The sequence below is a fragment of the Rousettus aegyptiacus genome, unplaced genomic scaffold, assembly GCF_014176215.1.
Source record: "Rousettus aegyptiacus isolate mRouAeg1 unplaced genomic scaffold, mRouAeg1.p scaffold_m13_p_6, whole genome shotgun sequence".
In the NCBI taxonomy this organism is placed as follows: domain Eukaryota; kingdom Metazoa; phylum Chordata; class Mammalia; order Chiroptera; family Pteropodidae; genus Rousettus; species Rousettus aegyptiacus.
The window spans coordinates 97,805,108-97,825,511 of NW_023416309.1; the positions used below are offsets into that span (position 1 = coordinate 97,805,108).

General features: G+C 35.7%; 1 protein-coding gene across 3 annotated transcripts in view; it reads right to left on the reverse strand.

Moving 5' to 3' along the window:
* The window catches only part of IKZF3 (IKAROS family zinc finger 3), a 72,056-nt gene that overhangs the window by 23,666 nt on the left and 27,986 nt on the right, over positions 1 to 20,404 (reverse strand). The window contains exon 1 of one of the 3 annotated variants that reach the window (XM_016164671.2): positions 33 to 9,813. The exons of the other annotated variants lie outside the window; for them this stretch is intronic. The gene's annotated coding sequence lies outside the window, so the exon portion shown is untranslated. Of the gene's footprint in view, positions 1 to 32; positions 9,814 to 20,404 lie in introns of those variants that run through there. 3 annotated transcript variants of the gene reach the window in all.

Here is a 20,404-nt window from a genome sequence, read left to right on the forward strand (position 1 = left end):
TGAGGGAGAAGAAAGGTTTTCAGATCTAGTACCTTTTTTGGTGGCTGCGATTAAAAGGCAAGGTGATGTGCTCTTTGGTTTCAAGAAGAAAATACTGTTTTAATTCTTCCAATGCATCCAATTTAAGCCACGAAGATTGAGAGTTCAATAGTTACTATGGTTTTTCAGATTTTAAGCCACGCTTTTGCCTCTGCCTCTTCCATGACTATGAACTGCTAAAATGAGTCTTATCTCTCTTGGAACTGATAAAGAGACTACACTGAAAGTAGAGGAAGCTGGCAGTACTAGTGAAATACTGTTGAGAAAGATAAAAGGAGAAGTAATTCTTTAACATAATCTTCTAAGGAGTTACTTTCATTGATACAGGTAAACGGAACTCAACCTAGGCAAAGGGAATGACACCTATACCCAAGTTAGAGAGGGCTAAACTCAAGATCCTAGAATTATCAGACTGAGTGGGGAGGAAGGACTGGTCCAAGTGAGTTAGCTGATCAGGCACTATCTTAAAAAGAGTTGTAACACTCTTAAGCTGAAGAACATAAGAAATGAAGAAGGCAAAATTATGTACTGACACTAACGAAACTTAAATATTTGCCTGATGTAATAATAAATATCTTTAAGGAATTTTTTCATATATAAAATATAGTGCATAAATGCTTACTTTTTCAAACATTTGTTCTTAGAAACTGGAAGCTGTTCTTCCTCATAAGGAATCATAAATCAATGGAATTTTAGGGCTGAAAGAGAATTTAAAGATCATCTAATCCAATTCTCTTGTTTTTCAGATAAGGAAATCTGGGAACATAGATGTTTTTGGTGATCTGTCCAAGGTTGCACCATTAATAGCATATGTGATTAAAATGCTAAACTTGGATTTGACCTCGCACACTAAACACATAAAGTCTAAGTGGCTTCTTACTAACAAATTCCACAGTCTCTCATCAATGGTATAGATGTTAAAAACCAAAACACTCTGAAGAAAAGATATTTTAAAAAAACTACATCCCTTCAAAAACAGCGGTAAGTGTAGCTCCCGTTGCCACATAGGAGGAAGTACAACTGCAGCTGTGCCTGGCTTGCTACCTACAACCAAGTTTCAATTTTCACTTCTATCAAGGTTACCTTTCATCTATATTAACTGCGTTTGCTTAATCGAGCAAGACAGGGCCTAACCACCAACAGAGGAGCCATTGCTGCAACACTGTTCCACTGCTTCTCACCACGGTTCATGGTTCACAACCTTTCACTCTTTGATTAGAAGAGATGTAGGGCTGTGCAGTAAGTCCAACATGCTTCGAATTTACCCATCCTATACATCTGGGTTATATACATGAATTGATATCCATTTCTTACATGGAAAGAGGTTCATTCCCTTCTTTCTCTGGATAGGTCTTGCCTACTTTCAGATGGAATTTGCTTAAGTGGTTTGAAAAGTTTTTTTGGTTTTTTTTAGAGAAGGATGCACCTGAGGCGTGTACCCTCCTCCCTTCCTCCATTACTCCAGCTGTGGGTGATATCCCACCAAAGCTTGAGTGCTCTTCAGTTTGCATGTAGGCGTTTAAAAGAACCTCAACGGAAAACTTCAGCTACTGCAAACCAAAAACAGCAGACAGAAAGGGCTAGCAGAAAATGATCCTTTGAATTTTGCTTATAACATTAATGTGAACAGACCTACATCATTCTGTGGTCAGTGACAATTAAAAACCAGTAAGATCAATGTATTGGGTCATTCTGAAAACACATAAAAGAGTTGCTCCTTGCCTCAGGATTTTGGCTTTAAAGAGCTTGACTTAGAATTCAATACTACACTGACCAAGCTCAAGATAAAATCTTGGCATTTGTCCTTTATGACTTAGCTGTAGAATGAGGAAGACAGTATTTGAGACTAAGCACCCTAAGGAGACACATAAGGGTCACATGGGCAGGGCATGTGAGAAGTTCTTGAATTTACTGGACCAAAAAAGTTCCTGGTATAGATGTTGGTTTGCCTTTAGAGTCTTAAACTAGTTTTAGATAAGAGACTTGGATGGCCTCTCTGCATGGTTTCTGGGGAGCAACAATCCATATGGTTTACCATGTGAACAGAGTTGAGTATCAGAATATATTACTATCTGAGATACAAATGGGATTCTTGAGAAATTATTGGGTTTATCTCTTGGCCTCCAAATACAGTCCCCCAAAACTACCAGGAAAGATACTAGACTTCTCTAAGGAAGAGACTGATTCCATCTCTTGGAAGGTATATTTATTGGAGCAGAGTGGGGCATTCTACTTCGTATCCTTTGAAAAATGTTAATAAACATGTCTAAAATCAAACTTGTAATCTCTGAACCCCAAACTGCTTCTAATGTATGACTTCTTTATATTTACAAATGGTGTCTTCCTTCTTCCACTCTCCAAGTCCTGAAACTGGAATTCTTTTCCTTTTAATCTCCACATCAAGTCAACCTCTCTAGATGCCAACTCCTCTTTTCCTTTCCCTTTGTAATTTATTTTAGTCTCTCATCTCCTCATACCTACATTCATCCTCTCTCAACATTTTATAGAAAGATTTACTACAAAAGTAATCTATGCTTAACTGTCCCTTCATCCTCAAAACTGATGTAAAATTCCCTGTAATCTGGCTTCAGCCTCCATAAATTACTGAATCTGCTCCCCTGAAGAAAAATAATCTCTTGATTCCTAAATCTAATGACCTTCGTGTGCTATTCACCCCAACTTCTCTGTAGACCTTGATGCTACTAACCATTCCTTGTTCTTCTATATCTCTATTTCTTTAATGAAACTGTACCTACTTTCCTTACCTTTCCGATTGCTTTTTCCTAGATCTTTTTCTTCCTTCTGACTCCTAAATACCATCCTTAACCCTCTTTTTTCTTCTCTCTACACCATGGCAATTTCATCCACTCTTAAGGTTTCAACTAGCATTTAATATGATTAATCCCCAAATATATACCTCCAGGTGCAATCTCTCTCCCCTTCTTCAGTCCTCTGTTCCCAAAGGTCTCCTAGGAATCGTCTCAGTTACTCAGGCTGCAATGTTTACAGTCATCTTTCCTTCCTCTTGTCTGTACCCCTATTTGTTCTATTTTTGTATGCTCTTTTCAGTCTGCTCTCCTCTCCACTATTTTGCGGGTCCATTATCCTAAATCTCAGACCCTGCTTAACCTCTCCATAACCTACTGTGGTAGTCTCTACCTTGTTCTCCCTGCCTTCTTTCTCTCTCCGTTTCCAGCTCATTCTATATATTGCCACCAGATTGTACTCCCTAAATGATACCTCTGGTCATATCATGGACCTGTCAAAATTCTTCAGTATTCTCCATTGCCAACAAAATAAAATCTAAACTTAAAAACAAAGATTTTAAAAGGCTTTTCAGTATCTGGCCTCAAGCTATCTTTGTTATGTTTTTGATTACTCAGATATCTTTAACTAAACAATTTCTATGCATTCTTGATTTTATTATTTCCACCACCTGAAAGGTCTTTCCCCAACATTGCCACAGGTCCAAATCCTACACATCTTTAAGGCCAAATATGCCATTTCCTCCCACTATGCCTTCCTAGGTTCCCCCAGCTGCAAAATAATGTTTCCTTCTTTCTCTGTTTCCTTCATCTCCCATAAGGACATGGAAACTATGCAAGGTCAGAAGGTACACAGGTGTTTTTTGTTTTATTTTGTTTTGTTTTTAACTCAGTATTCCCTATAACACTGCTTAACCTGTATATGTAAGAAAAGAAGTGTGATTTTAAAATAGAAATTTGAGTGTGTGAGGGGGTCTCACCATAGATCTACTAATCTATGTGTGGGGACTAGAAATATGTATTAAAAACATGCTCTCTAGGTAAATCCTATGCACAATGGAGTCTGAGAACTGCTACTCTGGAGTCAGTGCTCTGCATAAAGCACATTTACAATAAATACTTAGTACATGGATATACCACTGCATTAACCTTCAAACTGACCCACAGTGTATGTGACCTCTATTTTATATTTATATTATATTTATATTTATATTATGTTCTATTGCCAGATTAATCATCCTGATGCACTAAAACCTTTGTTCTAGAAACTTTCAATGATTTCATTTTGTGCACAATAAAGTCCAAATTCCTTAGCAGGACATTCAAGTGCCTGTCTAAAACCTGCCCCAAGCATACCTGATCATCTCATTTCTCACTAATCTCCTTGGATCATCATTTTCCTTAGATTAGAACCTTGCTACTCAAAGTGAGGTCCTTGAATCTGGGTTCCAGAATCCCCTGGGAGCTTGCTTGAAATGTAGACTCTCAGGCTTATCCTAGACCTATTGGATTAGAATTTGCATTTTAACAAGATCTGTGAGCATTCTCATGCACATTAAAGTTTGAGAAGTACAGTGGCAATCTGACGAATTGCAGTTTTGCAAGCCTCCTCTCCAGCCTTTCTCATACCGAAGACGCCCTTCCTCTATATTAACATTCTATTCAAACCTCCAGATGTTGTTTAAATGCCTTTTCTTCACGCAGTCTTCCTCGATACCCTAAACTAGAAAAAATTCTCTGGTTTTTGTGCTCTCTCATATACCTACCTCATTCTACTTTATATTTAGCATGATGTCATTAACCTCTACAGATTCACCTTAACATAGTTGACATGTTCATCAAATGTTACATGTAAAACCAGTAATATTGTTCCACTGATTTACATTATACACTCAGAGATGTTTATTTTAAATTTTCATTGATTTTCAGTTGTTAATGACTGGCAACACCTACTATGTTAACAAAGGCAGAAAATCTTTAAAATTTGGCAAGAAATACTTGAATATACTTGAGAACTGCCCCATAGTATCCTGAAGTCTTTTGTAAAGAGAATAACCTTTTGTAATGTGAATAATCTCCCATTTCAATTTTGTAAATTCCAGTCTCATAATATGTATCAGGTTTCTTAGACACACAACTAAAGTTGCCCCTTAAAAAACTACCAAGAATCTTAATAGGCATTAGCAATATTTCACTCCTTAAGCCAGATGATGGGTCCATGAATGCTATGTTTATTATTCTTTAAACTACACACATAATTATATTTGCCTTTTTGCATGTGTGATATATACCATAATAAAAAAGTGTTAAAGGCTTCTTGAATAAATTTTTTATAATTGAACTTGTAGAGAAAAGGACACACCAAACCACAAATTGCTGATAAAGGTAATTGCTAAACATTCCCAGAGGGGGCTAGGGAAAGATGTCTAAATTGAATCTAACCCATAGAAAATAGAACTTTTTAAAGGAGCTACTCTGGGGTACAATTGCTTCCATCTTTGTCCATGTTCTGGAGGCCTCTTAGGAAGATGACACACACTAACACGCACACACCCCCAGAGAGAATTTTGTAGGCTGAAGAGAACAAAAGGCTTGGTTCACTGGGGCTGATGCACATGGTTTCATTTCCTGGGGTGATGGTTATCACATGAAAGGCTTGCACTCCAGAGTAGACATTTTTGGTTTCACCTGAGACATTGCAAAAACAATGGGTCTTGGAAAGTATCCAACATCTAAATCCTTCAGGGGCAATAGCAGTCTCAGCCAACTGTGCCTCAGTTTGTTTTTACAGGCACATAAAATGCTCAGTTGGAGAGAAGAAACTATCAAAGATAGCAAACAGAACACGCAACTTAGATGTCTTGGATAGCATGTTGTTAGTAGGAATCTCCTAGTGTACAAAAGCGGTTCTGACTTTCCATTCTGAACTATGAGATCTCAGAATCCAGCTCAAAGGACAAAGTTTGGAGTAATAGCCTCAAGTTTGCCCGAGATATTGTGAGAAGGGACAAAACAAGATAGAGGCTGTTAGACACAAACGGGTGATGTTGTTTAAGTGTTTTACAAGGATTGGGGGTCATAACCATGAAATCCTCAGCACATGCAAAAGTCAACTGGATAACAAAGAAGCTTAATCATCTTAATGTGGCATTTTAATGATGCCACTGATTTGCTATGCCAATTCAGAGATAATGAGGCCCTAATGCTACAGATGTTCAGCCAGGCTAAAAGAAAGGGGGGGTGGGTTTTCTAGCATGCCATTTTCTAACTATCCAATTAAACAAATTGTGAAAGCATCTAAATAGTTTACCAGGTTTTGACAGCTGTTAATAGGATTTAGAAGCTCAAAGCAGTAAAGAGCAAAATGGGAGATATATGGATTGTAGGCATTTAGTCTACAGAATTTGCTGCTTGACCCAAAATAGCACAAACAGATGAACTAGAACAGTTTTCCTTATAAAATTAATGCCTGTCCTCCTTTCCCACAATAGCCTCTTTGTAACATGAACAAGAACACAGGAATTATGGGTCATTTTCATTTTCAAATTTACATTTTTATGTGGTAAGTAAGGAGGGAGAAAAACCAATGATATTTGACAACTAAAGAACAAGAAGTTTTAGTATTTGCTAACCAGTAAAATTATAAAGCTTCAATGAAAATGAAACTTTTGGTCATTGATTTATAGAATCCTTTGTTTTAATTTTTCTCTTTTAAAATTTAAAATTACAGCCATCTGGTATTTTTTAAACACCTATTTTAAAGTTAGGAAAAAACTGTAAAGGGCAAATCAGACTAATAAGAGATAAAATAATATCTCAATTGCAGTGAAATAAGTAGCAGTTTATGCAATATTTGGTTTGGTTTAAGTTCTCATTAAAACGTATTCTTATTGGACTTTTAAATTTGGCTTTAAAGAATCTAAACTGGTAACTAGTAAATCATGTTACTTCAAATTAAGAGCACTAGCATGAAACCATGAAGAAAGTTTCAGTTGCAAAGGAATCACCCTCAGTTTTACTAATGACATTAATCTTTGTTCTTTTGTCCAACTATCAAATACCTCATTCACTGCCATAATAAAAATAATTTTGCTTAATAATTTCAATATAATTATTTGGTTTCCCATTAGAACAAGAGGAAATTTATTACTTTTAATGGGAGGAATACACTACACATCACCAACAGGTAAGGTTTGAACTGCTCAGTTGGGCTAAGGTCTTTAGATATGGAACCAGGTGAATTCTTTACCTTGAGTTGTTGTGAGGATTGAAAAACATGATGTGTGAAAGTCCTTTCTAAACTACAAAGAAGTATATATATGTAAACTTTTCTATTATTTAACCCATGTATTACATTATTTTATATTTAGAGTTCTAAAAAGTAACTGTTACCTGTTGAAAAATAATGAATGAAAATACATATAATAAGGTTAAGGTTTTAGATGTTTCCTAAACATAATAAAGATAGACTAAAGTAGGTACCTTGTAGACACTTCAATTATAAATCCAGAGGAAAAACCTTTCTTTTCATTCATAATTCCCTTGTAGAATATTCACTCTTTTTTTTGACAGAGTTAAAAATTTTAAAGCATATTAAAATATAATTCTTAGAAAAATTTAAAGTGTCATCCAAATATAATTAAAAAGGCTAAAAACATTCCAACTGTCACAACATCCAAGTTGGAATCACTAGTAAGGGAAGAAATAGAAATGTCCTTTATATCCAAGAGCATAAGTAATTCTTGGTATACATAGCATGTTTTGTTTATATGACAGTTAACACATACATTTCCCATATATACTAGGAAGATCTTCAAGGCAGGAGCCAGGTTTTAATAATATTTGTGACCTTAGAAACTTTCGGAGGGCCTAGTTACTATAGGTATCGAATGAATAAACAAATAAATTAATGAACTCTTAGGGCAACTTAATGAACTAATTTAATGATAGTAAGAACAGGCAGGGAAAAAATAGTATGTCAATTTGTCATAACACTCCCTGTCTTGTCTACAACATTCTGAAGGTGAGCTACAGTATGCAGAGTCTCTCCTCATGATACATCAGAGAAAGGCCTAAGCCCCACAGTGATAACCAGTTCTCCTGCTGACTTCTTTACCTGAGGTAGTCTGGCCTCTGCCCCTCTACCACTCCAGAACAGGATGCTATTGACCAGTCTCTGCTTCCGGAATCTCTTCCCTGAGCCTATTTCATGCCTGGTTCTATTCCTACCTCATTTATTTATTTCCTAAGTTTACTCCTCTTTCTCTGTCTCCTAAGTGTGAATGATCTCCAGGGGCCTGTTCCTTGAACCTTTTGTTTTTTTAGTTTACATATTCTTCTGATCCAACTTTTTGTTGCCGATGACTCCCAAATCTGTATTTCCAGTCTAGCCATTCCTGCTGAAACCAACAGATACTTCCAATCACTTCTTGGATTTCTTGTTTTACACTGAACAAGCTGTAACCTACCTCGTTATCTCTCTCCTTTTTACTTCCTTTCCAAATTTGCACTTCCTACAGTATTTCCTGTTTTCCCCTCTACATAGTGGCTGCTTGATATTAATGTCTGTATATTATTCCACTTGCGCCCTTAACATTTAGCACTGTGCTTGGCACACAGTTCAATGATTGTCTACCAAATGAACAGAAGGAAAGAAGGCAAGAAGGAAGGAAGGCACAAATAATTATTTTGTTCTTTGCTTCTAATACAAAATTAAAGTTGGAGGTGTTTTAAAAAATTGTACATTTTGCAAAATTGTACATTTTGCAAAATTGTACATTTTGCAAAATTGTGATTTTGCCTAAGGCTAGCATATTAGGCCAGAAGCAGAGGAAAACAATAAATAATATTTCTAATTTAAAGAATTCCAACCAGATCGAAAAGTTTTAAAGAATTTTTGGAAGAAAAGGAAATGAGTATAAGAATTAAGAATTAGAAGATTCTTGCTCCTTTTAACATTAAATTAATTAAAACAAAATATGTACAAAACAATATAAATTTTATATTATCATCTGCTAAATATTATTTAGACTTTTCTTCCTCTCTATTTCCTCTATTCCTCTCTCTCCGGTTTTCAAATAATGGAATTAGAACATTAAGAAACATGAAAGAAACTCAGCACTGACTTGTCCTAGGTGAAAGTACGACGTTAAAAGCACATAAAGGAATAAGGTATCTTGTCACTGGAACATGCTCATCCCTTGGGGTAAAGTATAACAACTGCTTAACAGCTGCCCAGCAAAACCCTTCAAGGTTGCAAGCGAAGATGCATCTTAGCTCCACCAGAAAGTGGAGGAAATGTTGTCTGGTAGAATAAAATGAGAATGAAATCTAGTCAACAAACTGGAGTACATGGCCCTTTTTATTTCAAAAGGCAATTTTTAAAGATCGTGGATAGAGAGGTTTCTACTAACAGTACTCAAATAGCATAAGAATGGGTACTGGTAATGATAAGGAAGGGACAATATGGTATTTCACTCTTATTTTGCCCATTGAAAATAAATTTAAATGTCTTTTTTTTTTTTTTTTTAAAGTTCTGATAAAAGAGCAGGGGCTTTGGAGTAAGACAGAATGTGGGCTCAAGTTGTACTAACTAGTTGTGTGACCTCAGCAAATCTCTTGACTTCTAAAAATTTTCTCATTTGGCAGTGATGATAATATCTACACTTAACATGGTTGCTACAGTAATTAAGTTAGGCAAAGAAACGTATATAAAGGCCTAGCATAGTAGCTGACATATAATATCTTCATAATCTTGGGCTAAGCAAAGATTTCTCAGATTTGATACCAAAAGCATGATTCATAAATGAAAATATCTTACAACTTAATAAGACAAATAACCAAATTAAAACTGTGAAAACAATTCAAATTGACATTTCACCAGAGAAATTATACAAATGAACAACAGGCAAATGAAAAGAGGTTCAACATCATTAGTTATTAGAGAAATGCAAATTAAAACCACGATGAGACACTACTTCGCACCTACTAGAATGGCTATCGTCAAAAAGACAGACAATAATTAGTGTTGGTGAGGATGTAAAGAAAATGGAATTTTAATGTGTTGATGGTGGGAATGTAAAAATGGTGCAGCCATTTGGAAAAATGTTTGGCAACAGAGCTGGCCACCTTCTGAAATATCTCTCAATCATCCCTGACTCCTTTCCTTGTGTAATGTGGGTTGGACCTAAGGGATATGCTTTTAATTAAGAGAATATGGCAAAGGTGATGGGAAGTCACTTCTATTATTAGATAATAAAAGACTGTGACTTCCATTTTATTCTCATTTTCTCTCTGTGGTGCTTCTCATGTGCTTCTTTGATGAAGTAAAGCTAGAGAGCCCATATGACAAGGAATTGAAGGTAGTTTCTGGCCAACCTCCAGTGAGGAAATGAGGCCCTCAAGTCTGACACTCTTAAGGAACTGAATCCTGACAATCACATGAGTTAGTTTGGAAAGTTGATCTTGCCCTAGTCAAGCTTTCAGATGAGACTATTGTCCAGGTCAGTACTTTGATGACAGCCTTGTGAGAGACTCTGAAGCAGAGGACTCAGATAAACTGTGCCTGTATTCCTGAGATAATAAATTGGTACAGTTTTAGGTTGCTAAGTTTTGGGGTAATTTGTTATATAGAAATTGATAACTAATATAGACAGTTTCTTATAAATTTAAACTTAAATTCATCATACAGCCCAGAAATTCCACTCCTACATATCTACTCAAAAGAAATAAAAACATATGTCTATGCAAAGACTTGTACACAAATGTTCATAGCAAGATTATTCAGAAGAGTCAAAAAAAAAAAAAAGGAAACAATCAAAATGTTGGTGAATTAATAAACAAAATGTACTGTATCAAGACAATGGAATACCATTCAGAACTAAAGACAAACAAAATACTGATACATACAACAACTTGGATAAACTTAAACATTGCGCTAAATGAAAGAAGCTAGAAACAGAAGACTACATATCATTATTATTCCTTTTATTTGACATGGCCAGAAATGGTAAATCTATAAAGGTAGAAATCAGACTAGTGGTTGCCTAGGACTGGGGCTAAGAATAGGGATTGAGAGCAAACAGGTGAAAGAGATGTTCTAAAACATGGTTCTGACTGCACAATTCTGTAAATTTACTAAAAATCACTGAATCGAACACTTAAAGGTATGTATATAACCACGTGAAAGCTGTTTTTTTTTTAAAAAAAAAAAAAACTCTAAAATGATTTTAAAAACCCAAATGGATAGCTAGCTATACTGATACTGATTCAAGAGGGGAGAGTCTAGCTACTCATGCACGAATTATATACAAGAAACATTGTGACAAGTATGGCCTTTTGAGCTACAAATAATACCATATGACAAATTCTCATAAGACTGACTTTAACTTCTTATGTTCCCGTAAACTGATTTCATGCCCTTTTCAAAGAAATTAATGTGTCATAGTAAAAAACACAAGATGCACTTGCAACTTGGCCAGAGGAAAGGAGACTGAAACAATCAACTGTGAAAGAGGTGGCTTCTTAGGACATCTCCCATACTTAGTTATTTTATTATCAACTTCAGAGAATACCAAAGTACTGATTTTTGCTCTTTATCTAAAATCCATAAAGATTGATTTTCTAATTTTATTACTTCTTTGCAATATTTTGTGCTTTTATGTCTTTTTATGTGCTTTTATGCCTTACTTTCTGTTATTAATACAGTGGCTATACTAGGCTATGATTACTATTTAATGAGCACTACCTCTGAACTACAAGTCAGCAGTGGTGTAAAGCCCATGAGGAAGCTCTCTCAGGGTTCGCTCAAGGATGCAAGAGTTTAGTCCTCCCATAAGAAAAGAAGAAAATAAAGAATTATTTTTTCTATACAGTCTCAGAGAAAGAACTAGTACAACCTGAAGGACTAGAACCATAAAATCAAGATGATGGTGAATAAGGAACAGTTCATATAAAAATGTCAGAAATAGTTTTGGGCTCAGAAGCAATGAAGAGAGGTAGTAAAGATGTGAAGCTGCGTCCAAATTTTGGTATGGCCACAAGCCTAGACTGACTTAAGATAATGAAGATCCTTTCCCATTTTCTCTAGAGTTGCTATGAACTTCCTTGAGGGATAATAAAAGGTAATAAAGGCATGACTGGGACTGCTGCTTCTGTAGACGCAGGTGCAGAAAAGCCTAGCTCTATCAAATCTTGTCAATGTTTTTAATGCCACCAGACTGACTAATACAGTGAAGTATTGACCAAGCAGATCTCATTTTTAGTTATTTAGTTGACATAACTAACAAAACTATTCAGGGTAAGGTCACAAATTATTTTTAATTATTAAACCATGGGTCTCTACATTACTGTTTAGACAGCATCACCCACTGCAGAATATAGTTTCCAAGACTCACTGCTACAACCTCAAATCTAGATCCAATTGCAATTATTGGTTGAAAAGCAGATTTCAACCAGGCAGCTGAATGAGAAAACATCTGGACCTACCAGTCAGAATGAGAAAGGTCACATGTTAAATCCAGATAATCTTGTTTATTGGTGTTTGAAGGTTATACACCAAGGGCTGGATTACCATAGTCCTCCTTTAGGCCTGGCTCTGACATCTTCATTCATCTGCTGTGTGTGTGTGTCACTTTACAATCCAAAGCTTTAAAACTACTGTGTTGTCAGTCATTTCCAAATGTAATATTCCTAATTCTAAGCCTGAATATTATGTCAACCTATTACTAGACTGCTGAGTATTAAATGCTGCAAGAATCCACATAATAGAATTGTCAGGGGCGGATGATGTCTATTTTTTTTTTAAACTGTTTTCAAATTTCTATCCAGGATTTTACTATGGATGAAGCATCTGCAACTTTCCCCATCAAAATTAAGAAAAAGGAAAGACCTTTGAATCAACAAGGTATAAAACCAAAAGACTGCCCTAGCATAGGTTTCAGGTCAGTGATGAAGAAAGGGGGATTGTGTCTATTTCAAGATTTTTTTGTAGTTAGTATATATTATTCTATATACATACAGAACTGAATCAAAATTCTTTATGTTGGAAACAATTCTATAGTCGCTTACATATGAAACTATTAAAAAAACAGCAGTCAAGAAGCTTCAAGACCTTAAACACTTTGGTCAGGGCTTTTTAATCTTTTCTGGGTTGTAGACTTCTTTGAAGAACTGTACTCTTTGTCCAGAAAAATGTACACATGCTCATAAGCACAAAATTTCACATAGTTTTGAGAGGCTTCTCAAATCTTGAGATATCAGGTTGAGAATCTTTGTAGTAGGCCTTTTAAATGAGCTCAGGCTTAAGTTGAAGGCTCCTCTCTGTTACACTTTATATACTTTATATGACAATGGTTGGCCTTTAAAGTTTTGTTCTAGTACTCTCAACAGAATTTTGAAAAATTATGTTTCCCCCTTATACACAGTGAACATTAAGTAGATAATTAGTTGACATCTAAAATTTTTCATCATAATTTTAAAAAATTTAAAGCAAAAACAATTGTTTATTGTAAACAATGATAGGCTAAACTGTTATTGCACCTTCTTAAATGTATCTAATGGAATATAAAATTAGCGATTTGATCTACCCCATAATTAATTTAAAAATACATAAGCTTTTTAAAAAAATTCAGAAATTTTCTCCTTGAACTTCTATTTCCACTTCCTGCTCCTCATAGAATTTTATCCTTATGTACTATTCTTTTATGCTTGAGTCTTCTATTGCTTATCCTATCACATGTCTCTACAACTACATATACATATATATGTACATATATACACACACATATATATATATTACAATGAAGTGCTGTGTGTTAAAAAATTTCTTCTGGATTGAGTTATTATAATTATTAGCATATAACTGATGAAAATTTGAGGGGATGCATCTCTTAATGAGATGGAAAGAGGGGAGTGCATTTATGAAAGTTTGATTAAAGAAATTATCTAATTGACCCTCTGTTTGGCATCCTGGAAATATTTACTTTAGAGAAAAGAAGTAAAATTGGGGATGGGTGAGAGATGTGCCTTTCTTTTATAGAATGGAGAAGGATCATTGTGAAGGGGGAGGAGAGATAAAAGAACCTCAACTACAGCAGCTTTACAGCACAGATAGTTTTAGGAAAGAGAACATACTGAAGCTGAAGACCTGGAACTTGATTCTCTTAAAATTGTCTACACTCAAGTAATCCTTAGAAAGGATTATCCTAGTTTGAAGAATACTGCTAAAAAAAATGTACAAACGTACTCACATACTCTTCTTCACTTTACTTAACCAACAACTTAGTGAGCATTTGGCAATGCAGGGAGAGGATGGATGGAAAAATGGATGGCGGATGAAAAGGCAGAAGGGAAAATGGATAAATACTGAGCATTTACTGTATATCCCAAACTTTGGTATAAAAGAATAAGAATATAAAAGACTGCCCTTGTCCTCTCATCAGCTCGTTGGGGGACAATAAAGTACAATGAGACCCTGCCACAGTGCAATATATATAAATGGGATGTAACCAGATTGGCAAGTGCCTCCAGCTGTCCACTCCCCCTCCCTTCTCTGACAGGAGCAAGCTAAATCTTATGCTACAGGATCTGGTCGGAGGTAACTGCCTCATGATCATTTGTGGACTGCGGTGTTTTGTTTTGTTTTTTTCTTTTATTTAAGAAATGATTCCATTTGGGGACTTTTTAAGTTTAATGTATGATCTTTTGTGTCTAGTCTAAACTTCACTGTTGCTGCTTTATGCTTTTCGTAACAGTGTCTACCCAAAATATCTATATTTCATTAACTTTACAATAATGTAATCCCTATATTTTAGAGATAAAATTCCTGGATCCTATCTACCATGTTGTAGAAAGTTCTCATGTACTCTTCTCATCTCCGAAAGTATTCTCTTTCGCGTAAATTAGAAAACAAAACAAACAACCAAAAAAAACCCTACTGACAAATAATGACAAACAATGACCTGGTGAGACAGAATAAAATTTCATTCAGTCCTCAGTCCAGTGGTGTGCTGGTAAATGCTTAAAAACCAACTCAGAGTGGAGGAAGGGTCTTTAATTGTAGCATTTACTGATATCAGAAGTATAAATACCATGGCCCATTTCAAACTACCAATGTGAAGTCACCCAGCTCACAAAATTCCTGAAAATTTAACAAGCGATTATGAGCTGATTCTGGTACACCATAGGGACTCTTTACTTATTCCTCAGCAGGGTGCCTTCATGTGGTTACCAAACTGCACCAGTATATACAGTGGCCCAGGTCATCATGCCTGGTATCAAGCTTTCAAACATCTGAACTCACCTGGCAAGAGCTGATACTGTGAGAGTTAGCAGGCACATGTGGGTGTTTCATATACTGTTCACAACTGGACTGGAACCCATTTTATGTCACACTTATCTTGCTTCCACTGTAAGAAGGTACCAGCACTATTGCTGAGCAGTTAAAGGAAAGCAAAAGGAAGGGGAAGAGTCTTGGAGGATCCACCAAGGACAGTAGGCAGACCCATTTTTCTGTCAGCCATTACAGTTTTCCATTTCTCTTTTGTAGATGCCAAATATCTTCCTATAAGTTCCTTTTAGTTCACTGTGCTACACAGCTTGGTTAAAAAAAATAATCTGGAGATGGTGTTTTCTGCTAAAAAGATTCAAGGAGGGTGTCTAGGTTTTATCACCAACAGAACTTACCCATTTGACACAATAGAAACCATAAAGCCTCTCTGCCCATCATGAGCACTTACAGAAATCCCCTGTGAGTGAACTTCTGCAGCAAAGTACTGCTGATTTTGTGAGATAACCCCTGCATCCCATGAGCGACAGGTCTTGATCTGGGCTTGAGAGATGTAATATTTTGATAAAAAACGGCACTTCCTTTTGAAGCACATATTTGCGTGTGCTGAGCAGTACCACTGGAACCTCAGTGAGCGCCTAAGCGAGGTTGACTTGGTCTCTCCCAGCTCGCTCCAGCCATAAACCCCTCATTTACACATCTAAATGTAGCAGTAATTAGCATCCATAAACCACAACTGTGGCTTGTTTTTTTCCCCCCCTTTCAGAAGCATCAAAGTAGTTTGTACTTCTCATGAGTGCAAAAAAGTTGTACACCTCAAAAGAGACTGAGACTCTGACATGGGAAGCTACTGAGGACGGGAGTTATATCTCCTAAGGGGTAAAGAATTATTTTTCAGCAAACTTTCTAATTAACATTCTTATCTTTGATCTAAGCTTCACACAAGGTATCACAATAAAGAAAATTTAAGGCCTTTCAAAAATTATCAAATTCAACTTTTTTCCTGGAATTGGGCACAATCCTAAGTCTTACATAACAGAATTGCTTAAATAAATACACTAATTGATCACTACTGTACAATTAATTAAAAAGAGATCTATTTCATGATGAGTACCAGGTATATTTTATATTTAATTATAAAGATCTGTGAGATAAAGGTATAGTCCCCCCAAAAATTCATGTCTGTTAGGAACCTCAGATGTGACTGTATTTGGAAACGGGGTTGTTGTAGTAGATACAATTAGTTAAGATGAAGTCACACTGGGTTAGGGTGGGCCCCAATCCAATGATGAGTGTCCTTACAAGAAGAGAAGACAGACAGAGATGCACACAGAGAAGGCGACCGTGTGATGATGGAGGCAGTTACTGGAATTATACTGCCACAAGCCAAAGAACACCAAGGATTTCTGGGAGCCATCAGAAGCTAGAAAGAGGCAAGGAAGGATTCTTCCCTAGAGCTTTTAGAGAGAGCATGACCATGTTGACACCTTGATTTGATACTTCTAGCTTTCAGAAATGTAAGAGAATAAATTTCTGTTGTTTTAAGCCCCCCAGTTTTGTTGTAGAAGCCCTAGGAAACTAATAGGAAGGATAAATGTGCTACTTAGGCAAGTAAACAGCTGATGCTGATGGATACTGAGACATACTATGTACTTTTTGTCCCATAGCAACTCTAGAACAAACTGCTAGTGTAAACAGAAAGAGAGAGTGGTTGTTAACCGGGTACTAGCTGAAAAATGGGGGCCAAAAGAGTGTTAAATGCAGGGAGCTGGCAGTCAAATATAGATTCCCTAATTATTCAAAGAGGAAAAGTAATACCACCAGCATATACATGTAGAATCACAACCTCAAAACATACATGCTCAAGACAGAACCTTTCCTTCCATGTCTAAGTGGAAAATGGCAAAGATGGGACCAACTTCAGAAGAAAAAGAAACAAAAAGCTGAGGTTCTAACTCAATCATTTCACCCTTAACTGCATATTTCTTTTCACAGGGCCTTGCTTGGATGACATTCCACCATCCAGTGTTTCATCTCTACCTAGTTATACACCTGAGTATGCTACTGTTAAATACATTTTATCTTTAGCCCTGATATCCAGAAGCTTCTACTATATTATGTTCCTCTGTTAACAGAGGCCAGACACAAGTATTCTTTCTCATGATATGCTATAATATTGCTTTACCTTCTGCTTTTGACATTAAGGTATCTCAGCGACATTTAAAATCCAATAGGAAGGTCCCAGTATCCTTTGAATTCAGTGAAGTACTTAGGATACCCCAGCATTTATCTAATGCTAAACAATAACAACATAGACTTTGGGATCTCTGCAACTATTTCTTACTGCTCAAGATCAGTCTGACAACAGTTGCAGTTGTCATTGTTCATAGGAGTCAATGACCAGGCAGGAAAAAGAAGTCTGAATCTCTTCATTTCTTGTGCTTTTTAAATTAGGTGGATTATACAACTTCACAGGGGGGTATTTAAGAAAACCATAAATGTGGGCTATTGGGGCTCTTTTTTTTCCAAAAACTTATAATATAATGGGGTCAAAGTTTGTCATGCACAAACAATTCCAGGTAGACTATAATTAGGTATTTAAACAAGTACAAATCAAACAGTACAAAAACTCGGCTCCAAGACTATAGGTGGGGGAGCTAGGAGAGTGTAAGAAGGCCTCATGGAAGAAATAAACAAGTTGATGTAAATATCTCCTGTGCATTGGTCTATTAATTTAAATTTTCAGGAAGAAAGGAGGAGCCAACTCAGTGGTAGTTTTAATCCACATATAGTTTTACTTATGACCAATTATTTTATGTAAATTGTAATAGTACAGAGCTATACCCACTATATATGTGTATGATAGACAGCTGTTAATGACACATATTTTCTAGTTTTAAAAATAATAGTGTTAGATTCCCCATTTATATCCTTTTGAAATGTTTATATGATCTTTGTTCCTTCCTTTCAAGGACCAAAGCTTTCCTCAATTCATCCCACAACAAATACATATACAAGGCCAGTAGTCTGCAAACTGTGGCTTGCAGGCCAAGTTTGACCCACTGCCTGTTTTTGTAAATAAAGTTACTGTCATGCAGCCCTGTGCATTCATTTATGTATCTTTATGGCCACTTTATACTACAACTGTAGAGTCAAAAAGTTGCAAGAGATTGTATGGACCACAGAGCCTAAGATTTTCACTATTTGGCCCTTCATAGAAAAAGTTTGCCAACTCTTGCACTAAGATCCTAGAAGTATATTGTTTAAAAATGTGTGTGTGTGTGTGTGTGTGTGTGTATACATAATTAAAGTCTCTATGGGGTAGAAAACAAGTGAATTTATTTTTAATGTTAAGATCTTTTTAAAATTCTTTCTAAATATTTTATTTTCTTTCTCAAACAACAACTCTAGTTGGGTAAAGAATTTATAACCCCCTAAAAATCTAGTCTGTCTTTCCACAAAAGAGAAATAATACTTCTATCAGAGCCTGAAATTTTCTATAACATTTTCCTAAGAACTGGAAACTGAAAAGATGCACATGACATTTAATTTATTTAACACATAAATTAAATATGATTACAATTATACTGAATTTAAAACAATCCAAGGCAGGACTTCGTTTCTAAAAATTTTTAAGGTACATTTAAAGAATACTTCTATTAAATTGAGAATAAGATCCTTTAAAAGATGCTTTAAAATTATTTATAATCATTATTACTTTATAGTTAAATTTCCCTAATTACTTTTAAATGTATAATCCTAACTCTATTTTAATGTTTCCCTATATGCTACATGTGGCAGAACTAACTTATTGTAAAACAGGTACACCTTCTATCAGTCAATGCTACTTTTCAGTTCTATTACTTTATAATTTAACACATATAATTTAAATATACTGATCACATATGTTTTTAAAAAGCAGGGGCCTGGTTACAATCTTTTGCAAAGGTATGTGACTCAGATTAAGCACTAACATGAATAGTATAATAATCAGTTTGGAGCTTAATCATGAAATAATGGATTAATCTTTCAACACTAAAATAGCCTACTCATATCTAAATCAGGCTTAGAGGAAAGATGCATTTATTCTCTCCAAAATTATTTAGAATAATTGACTATATCTTCTAGTCTCTGTCAAAAACTGCATGACACTTCCAGATCCCTTGCAACCAAGAAAAATGCACAGATATCCCATTAATTCATTGACATGGAGTAAGAGCTGAGGTGATAGAAATGGCATAAGCAGCTACAGCAGCTGAAGATGACCCAAACCGAGTGACCAGAGACTGAATTGCTCTCTTTTCTTTTTGGAAGCACTTCTGGAGCAGGGTCAAATTCAGAGGCCTGCAAACTATTGTGTGGATACTCAGAGAAGTGCTGAAGCACATGGGTTTTACAATATTTGTCTTAAATTCCTATTGTTAGAAAGAAATTAGTTGGTTTCTTGTTTATGTTTGGGTATTTAATCTGGCTTCCACCCCACCCGCACCCCTCACCTGAAAACATAAAACTCATAACTACTTCTGAACCCAGGCAAATTCTAACACAAATTATGAATTCCCAGACAAAAAGTTGTTTAGGGATCATCCTTTAAAAAACTTAATGGCATTACTTACCAGAACTTAGACAGCTTAGACAGAAAAATGTCTACGACAACTTAGAAAAATGCAAGCCAAAGGCACAGTTATTATTTGCCTCATTCTGAGTGTGACTCCATGGATGTCACTTCAAGAAGCTGCATGAAGCTGGTAGAACACCATATGCCTTTCCTCAGCACAAATGACCACATCCTGTGCCAGGCAGCATTTTTCAGTCTCTGTGGTTAAGAACTGGTACAAATTAAAGTATAGCTAGGCAGAGCTGGAATGTTAGCTGAAGCTGTGATTTGAATCTCAGAAGTTTTAGACAAAGAACTCTATTTTTTGATCCCTTAAAAATTTAAGACAAAAATAAAAAAGACCCCAAGAAACAATTTTAAAAAATTTTCTTTTCTTCATTTAGAAACACATATATATCTAATTGATCAAAGGCATTCATTTAGTCATTTACTCGACAAATATTTATTGCACAGCAACTATAAGCCAAGTATTGTTCAAGGTACTCCAAATACCTAGCAGTAAAAAAGACAGCCTAAAATTCCACCTCATGAAGGGTGAAGGGAGAGAGACAATAAACAAATAAATAAAACTCCAAAATTATCCATGGGAAGTGCCATGCAGAGAATTAAAATAGGATAATATGTTAAAATAGTGACTTGGTTGTCAGGGAACATCTCTCTAAGAAATGACAGCTAAGATAAGATCTGAGTGACATT